Source organism: Neophocaena asiaeorientalis, unplaced genomic scaffold, assembly GCF_003031525.2.
Source record: "Neophocaena asiaeorientalis asiaeorientalis breed wild unplaced genomic scaffold, Neophocaena_asiaeorientalis_V1.1 scaffold127, whole genome shotgun sequence".
Classification (NCBI taxonomy): domain Eukaryota; kingdom Metazoa; phylum Chordata; class Mammalia; order Artiodactyla; family Phocoenidae; genus Neophocaena; species Neophocaena asiaeorientalis.
This window is the reverse complement of record NW_020175414.1, coordinates 255,977-263,536: the sequence shown is the minus strand read 5'-3', so window position 1 is coordinate 263,536 and position 7,560 is coordinate 255,977. Positions and strand designations below refer to the sequence as shown.

At 37.1% G+C, this 7,560-nt stretch overlaps 1 pseudogene; it reads left to right on the top strand.

Annotated features, from left to right (window-relative positions):
• Window positions 1–967: 967 nt before the first annotated feature.
• On the top strand, window positions 968–4,683 carry LOC112414659 (polypeptide N-acetylgalactosaminyltransferase 11 pseudogene; annotated as a pseudogene).
• The last annotated feature ends 2,877 nt before the right edge of the window (window positions 4,684–7,560 follow it).

Genomic DNA, 7,560 nt, shown 5'->3' with positions numbered 1-7,560 from the left:
AATGGGTTGAATAGTGTCTCATGAAAAATCATGTCCACCCAGAACCTTAGAATGTGACTTTATGTAGAAAATGTTATTAGTTAAGGATCTCAAAATATAATCATCTTGGATTTAGGATAGGCCCGAAATGCTATGACCAGCAAGTGTCCTTAGTAAGATACAGAGAAACACAGAAAATAAGGTGATGTGAAGATGGAGGCAGATTGGAGTACTGTATTTGCAAACCAAGATATGTGAAGGACTGCCTGCAATCACCAGAAGCTAGGAGAGAGGTATCGGATGGTTTCCCCCTCCCAGAGCTACAGGAAGGAACCAACCCTGCTGACATTTTGATCTCTCGCTCTGTTCTCCTGAACTAAGAGAGAATAAACTTTGTTTTAAGCCACCTGCGTTGTGGTCATTTGTTATGGCAGCCCTAGAAGACCAATAGAAAAAAGACATCCAGGGGAATCATAATGAAGATCTGAACTAGAGGGAAAGGAAGTGGAAATAGAAGGGAGCATGTGGACACACTACTTACTGTAAAGTTTATGTGTCTGAGACCCTCACTTGGGCACCCTCCTCCAAGGCTTGTACCAAATTATATATTAATAATTTGGAATTATTTTATTAAATAAAATCCCCATATCATATAAAGTACAAAGCCTAGACTAGTCCTTGTGTACATAACACCACAACTAACCTATTCAAGTAGGCTGGAGTGTAAGAGTCTAGCATTTCTAATCCAACAATCTCAGAGGCTGGTGGTATCTTTTATCAGAAATGGTAAATTTAAATTTAGAAAAAGAACTTTTGGAGAATTAAATAAAAATGATGTTTCTGAACAATTTGTAATGTACTTATCCTACAAGACCCAGTCTGGTGCAGGATTTGGTCTGCAGTCTATAGTTTGCTGACCTCTGGTGCAAAGAAACAAGCATAATACAATGTGGTAAGTGGTAAAATAGGGGTATGTGTAAAGTGCAAAATGGGCACATGGTGAGAGAAGCAGTTTATTGCCATTGTGTACTGGGAAAGTCTTTCTATCTCCTATTGTGAATTGGGTTTACTTGGTCTTCTTCGGAAAAAGAAAACAAAGAAAAAGAAGTTTGTTGACCTGTGGTTTAGGCCACAAGCTCCACAAGGAAAAGGCTGCATTGTGTGTTCCCCTTTGTACCCACGGTGTTGACTACAGAGTACATCAAGTAGATGCTCATTCATCTTGAAAAATGGAAAACCTGAGTCTTGGATACTGATAGGCACTCAAATGCAGATATAAAGCAGGTGTTAAACATATGAATCTTGATCTCAGGAAAAAATATTGGGGTTGGCAACATGGTATTTGGTAATCAACACAGATGGAATTGCTGAAGCTCTGGTATTGACTGAGAGCCTGGAGGGGAGGGTAAGACCTGAGGATGAACTTTGATACTTACAAGCACCATGTTGGTTGCTGTGATGAGTATAGAGAGACATTTTAGATATACTAACTGTAGAGTCAAAAGAGATACTTTAAATAAATATGCTCAATAAGTTGGTGAAATGGAACTTTATTGTAACTCTGACTTTCTCTGGCTTTTTCTTGTTTGGCCCATCACTTACAGGAAATGTCAAGTGATTCTGAAGACCACCTGGAGTTGCTTTAACTTCAATCCCCTGAGAAGCCTCAGAAGGTCAAGTATTATCTCCTACTGCTTCTCAGATGCCTTTACATCGTACTGAGTTCCTAGTTAATCTTCCGCATTCCTGTAAAATTCACATGTGCCACTGCTCTAGGAAGAAATGACACATTCTTTCAATTTTGGAAACTGAGATTTTCCTCATACACTCAAGGGGATAATTCCACATTTTGAAAATAGGTTTAAAAATATTGAAAGCTGTAAAGATTAGAATAGCTCTTTGAAAATTCCCTAAAAGCACATTAAGTGGTAATAATGTACATGGTCTTAAAAATATATATGAATTTAGATTTCAAAAATAAAGTAAGAAATCATTTTAAGTGAATTTAGAGATACACATAAAACATGATATTATAGTATATAAAAAACATACACACTTATGAATGTACACATATAGAAACCTAAATGCACTCATATACACACAAGTTCCATTTGTGTTCATTACTGATAACAGTTCAACAATAGCAATGCAAGCATTAACTGAGATCTTACTGTATGCTAAGGATGAACTAGGTCACTCTAAATATTAGCTTCTTTACCCTACCAACAACTCTGTGAGGTAGATAATAATATTTTTACATTTTTCAATTGCTACTTTGTATAGCCTACACAAATAAAATGTTAAAGGAGTCAAAAAAATAAAGCAAAAACTTACTGTTCAATTTACTTCAATAAATTGTTTATTTAGCATCTTCTATCTTCTAGTCAGTGTGTCACATGCTTAGACAAAATGCCTTACTTCTGCATAAGAAAGATATATTAATGCAGTCATAGGCATCAAAGGAGCTGTGTGCCCCCAAGGAGAATAACAGTCTCCATGCTAGAAGACAGAAACTAAACTGTACAAAATTTTTCAAAAGGGAGATTTTCAGTTTCTTAAAAACAAACAAACAAAAACAACCCAATATCCAGTTACCAATGAAACACTGTTATTTTTCATTTTTCCTTATTCTTCTTCTTTTCCTTCTTCTAGCTTCCATGTAGATCTTGGCTCTATCTTTTGTATTTCAAATAACCCCTGGTTCAGTTCAAAATGGGATCAAGAGAGGAGTGGAAGTGTGCAAATTTCTTCCCTGCTATTCCCCAAGACATGCTTTTAATTCCTGCTTAATTTTAAGAGCCTGACTGCTAATCTCTTTGGGAAAAAAAAGAAAAAGGTGAGAGTTGGGGTGTGAGGCCCCAGGGCCTGGGTGGGTTGGTGGCTGCCACCATGTCCTTGCCTGTGTGATGCTGGGCTTCAAGGCAGCCCAGTCCTGCCTGGCTGGGGCCACAACAGCTGTGACAGCTGCTACAGAGAGGAAGGAGAATGCCACAGCCCTAGTTTGGGAGTCATGAGTGTACCTTTCCAGGGTCTTCACCCTGATGAAGAACCTGGAAGTAAAGCCTACAGAACGCACCCCCTGAAGTTCTGTGGGCTTTACACCCACACCCCTCAGGCTACACCCTGGAGTTTTTCACTCTCACTAGTCTACACTCAGCCTCCAGCACCAGGTTTTGGTTCACAGCTTCTGCTCCAGGAAATTGAAAACGGCCTTTCAGCTCTGCTAGGTCAATAGTGGGAAGTGTCACAGTCTGATATTTCTGTTGGGTGCCTTTTTATGTCTGTGTCCTGTACAGATTTTCTTTTTGTTTATTTCATCTTCAGTGAAGTGACTCAGCTGCTTAAGAATGTGTCCATCAAGGGGTCTGGGTCCCTTGTATCACTCCCCCACACCCCAAATTCTATCCCTGTTTCATTCCAAGTCTGGTATTAGAGTCATAATTAAATGCAAACAAAATTGTGATATGATAGATAATCATATTGAAGATCCAGAAGAAGGCAATGTGAAATTCTCTTCTGAACTGGATATGAGTTTTAATGAGAGTGATCAGGAATTGTGATACTTAGGCTATAAGAAACATGCCTTTATATGATTATCAGTAACTACTTGGGCAGTCATGGAGATTTGTCAGACACGAGGAGTGAAGCATGTAAAAAAAGTCTTGTCTGACTGGTTTGGGTTGTCTAGTCAAAGAGACACTAAGCCACTAGTGTTATTTGTTTCTATAATGAAGCTTTGTTGGCCTTGCACAGAGTCATAGATGGCACACCAGCACATCATTTCCATGAAATTATCTTTGTGGATAATGATAGTGACTTTGGTGATTTAAATGGAGAGCTAGATGAATATGTCCAAAATAAGAAATACAAGTGTGAGGGATTGATTGAAGGAAGAATGATTGGAGCGACCCATGGTCTAAGAGAACTTCTGGTGTTTCTGGAGTGCAATTGTGAGGTGAATGTGATGCAGCTGCAGCCTTTGCTGGCTGTTATCCAGGAGGACCAGCAGACCATGGCTTGCCCAGTGATTGTTATCATCAGTGTGGATGCACTCACCAATGGCTCACTGTCCTCTATGATACAGGAAGGATTTAGCTGGGGGACACACTTCAAGAGGGATCTTGCTCTCATTTCTGAGCTAGGAAGACCAGAAGGAGCTCCTGCCTCAATAAAGTCACCTACAAGGGCTGGAGAATTGTTTGCCAGGAACAGATGCTATTGCAATGAATTGGACAGTGTGACAGTGGCATGGATTTCCGGGAAGGAGAAAATGTGGAAATATCATTTAGGATCTGAATGTGTGCAGGTAAGCTCTTTATTATCCATTGCTCTATAATAAGAGATGTTTTCTGAAAAAGGTAATCATATGGATCTCCTGAAGGCTAGGACACCATGACACATAACTCCTTCAGGTTGGCACATGTTTGGTTGAATAAATATAAAAAGTATTATATTTCCTTAAGTTGTGATCTGAGGACCAACAGCTATGCAAATAACCATGAGTGTGTTGAACTGAGAAAAAAATTGAGTTGTAAATTATTTAAATGATATCTGGAACATACTTACCCAGAAATGCAGATATCAACACAAGGACAATTTGAAAGTGGACAAAATAAGTGTGAGAAAAAGCAGCTAAGAAACTGTTGCTTAGCCCAGAGAAGAATCAGAGGAAACAAGAGGAGACCTGAGGAGATTCTGATGTAAGTCAGGACTTGATTACCTCACACTATGTGCTGGAAATTTTTAAAAGATTTTTATTGGGGTATAGTTGATTTACAATGTTATGTTAATTTCAGGTGTACAGCAAATTGAATCTGTTATACATATGTATATATCTATCCACTCTTTTTTAGATTATTTTCCCATTACAGAGTACTGAGTAGAGTTCCCTGTGCTATACAGTAGGTCCTTATTAGTTATATATTTTATATATAGTAGTGTGTAATGTCATTCCCAATCTTCCAATTTATCCCTCCCCTCCTTTACCTTCCCCTACCCCAGGTAACTATACGTTTGTTTTCTACATCTGTACCTCTATTTCTGTTTCATAGATAAGTTCATTTGTACGCTTTTTAGATTCCACATATAAAGCAATATCATGTTTGTTTTTCTCTGTCTGACTTATTTCACTCAGTATGACAATCTCTAGGTCCATCCGTGTTGCTGCAAATGGCATTATTTTGTTCTTTTTTATGGCTAAGTAATATGACATTGTATATATGTACCGCATCTTCTTTATCTATTCCTCTGTTGATGGACATTTAGGTTGCTTCCATGTCCTGGCTATTGTAAAAAGTGCTGCAATAAATACTGGGGTGCGTGTATCTTTTCAAATAATGGTTTTCTCTGGATATATGCCCAGGAGTGATATTGCTGGATCAAATAGTAGCTCTGTTCTTAGATGTTTAAGGAACCTCCATACTGTTCTCCATAGTGGCTGTACCAGTTTACATTCTCAACAGTGTAGGAGGTTTCCCTTTTCTCTACACCCTCTCTAGCATTTATTGTTTGTAGATTTTTTGATGATGGCCATTCTGATCACTGTGAGGTGATACCACATTGTAGTTTTGATTTGCATTTCTCTAATAAGTAGTGATGTTGAGCATCTTCTCATGTGCTTTTAAACCATCTGTATGTCTTCTTTGGAGAAATGTCTATTTAGATCTTCCACCCATTTTCTGATTGGGTCGTTTGTTTTTTTATTTTTGAGCTGCTTGAGCTGTTTGTATATTTTGGGAGATTAGTCCCTTGTCAGTTGCTTCATTTACAAATATTTTCTCTAATTATGATGCCTGTCTTTTCATTTTGTTTATGGTTTCCTTTGCTGTGCAAAAACTTTTATGTTTAATTAGATCCCATTTGTTTATTTTTGTTTTTATTTTCATTACTCTAGGAGGTGGATCAAAAACTATCTTGCTGTGATTTATGTCAGAGAGTGTTCTGCCTATGTTTTCCTCTAAGAATTGTATAGCATCTAGCCTTACATTTAGGCTTTTATTCTATTTTGAGTTTATTTTTGTTGTATGGTGTTATGGTGTGTTCTAATTTCATTCTTTTACCTGTAGCTGTCCAGTTACCCCAGCACCATTTATTGAAGACACTATCTTTTCTCCAGTGTCTTTTCCTCACAGTTTTTTCTCTTTTGTGTTAGATTAGGTGACCATAGGTGAGTGGTATATCTCTGGACTTTCTACCTTGTTCCATAGATCTATACTTCTGTTTTTGTGTCAGTACCATACTGTTTTGAAGACTGTAGCTCTGTAGCATAGTCTGAAGTCAGGGAGCCTGACTCCTCCTCCTCCATTTTTCTGTCTCAAGATTGCTTTGGCTGTTTGTGATGTTTTGTGTTTTCATACAAATAAGGACACACAAAACATTCTCCATGATAGATCACATCTTGAGTCAAAAATCAAGCTTCTGTAAATTTAAGAATACTGAAATGATATCAAACATCTTTTCTGACCACAATGCTATGAGATTAGAAACGAATTACAGGAAAAAAACTTAAAAAGCTCAAACACATGGAGGCTAAACAATATGTTACTAAATAATCAATGGATCACTGAAGAAATCAAAGAAGAGATCAAAAAATACCTAGAGACAAATGACAATGAAAACACGATGACCCAAAACCTCCAGGGTGCAGCAAAGTAGTTCTAAGAGGGAAGTTTATAGCAATGCAATCTTACCTCAGAAAACAAAAATCTCAAATAAACAACCTATCCTTACACCTAAAGGCAACTAGAGAAAGAAGAACAAACAAAACCCAAAGTTAGTAGAAAGAGAGAAATCATGAAGATGAAAGAAGAAATAAATGAAATGGAGACAAAGAAAAACAGACAGCAAAGATCAGTGAAGCTAAATGCTGGTTCTTTGAGAAGATAAACAAAATTGATAAACATCTAGCCAGACTCATCAAAAAAAAAAAAAAAAGAGAAGACTCAAATGAATAAAATTAGAAATGAAAATGGAGAAGTTAGAATGGACACCACAGAAATACAAAGGAACATAAGAGATTACTACAAGCAACTCTATGCCAATAAAATGGACAACCTAGAAGAAATGAGCAAATTCTTAGAAAGATACAACCTTCAAGATTGAACCAGGAAGAAATAGAAAATTTGAACAGACCAATCACAAGTACTGAAATTGAAACTGTGATTAAATATAACACAACAAACAAAAGTCCAGGACCAGATGGCTTCACAGGAGAATTATATCAAACGTTTAGAGAAGAGCTAACCCTTATCTTCTGAAACTCTTCAAAAAAATTGCAGAGGAAGGAACACTCCCAAGATCATTCTATGAGACCAATATCACCCTGATACAAAAACCGGACAAAGATATCACACAAAAAAGAAAATGACAGGCCAATATCACTGATGAACATAGACACAAAAATCCTAAACAAATACTAGCAAACCAAATCCAACAACACATTAAAAGGATCATACACCATGATCAAGTATGATTTATCCCAGGGATGCAAGGATTTTTCAATATCTGCAAATCAATCAGTGTAATACACTACATCAACCTTTTTTATTATTTTTTAAATTAATTTTTATTGGAGTTGTTTTA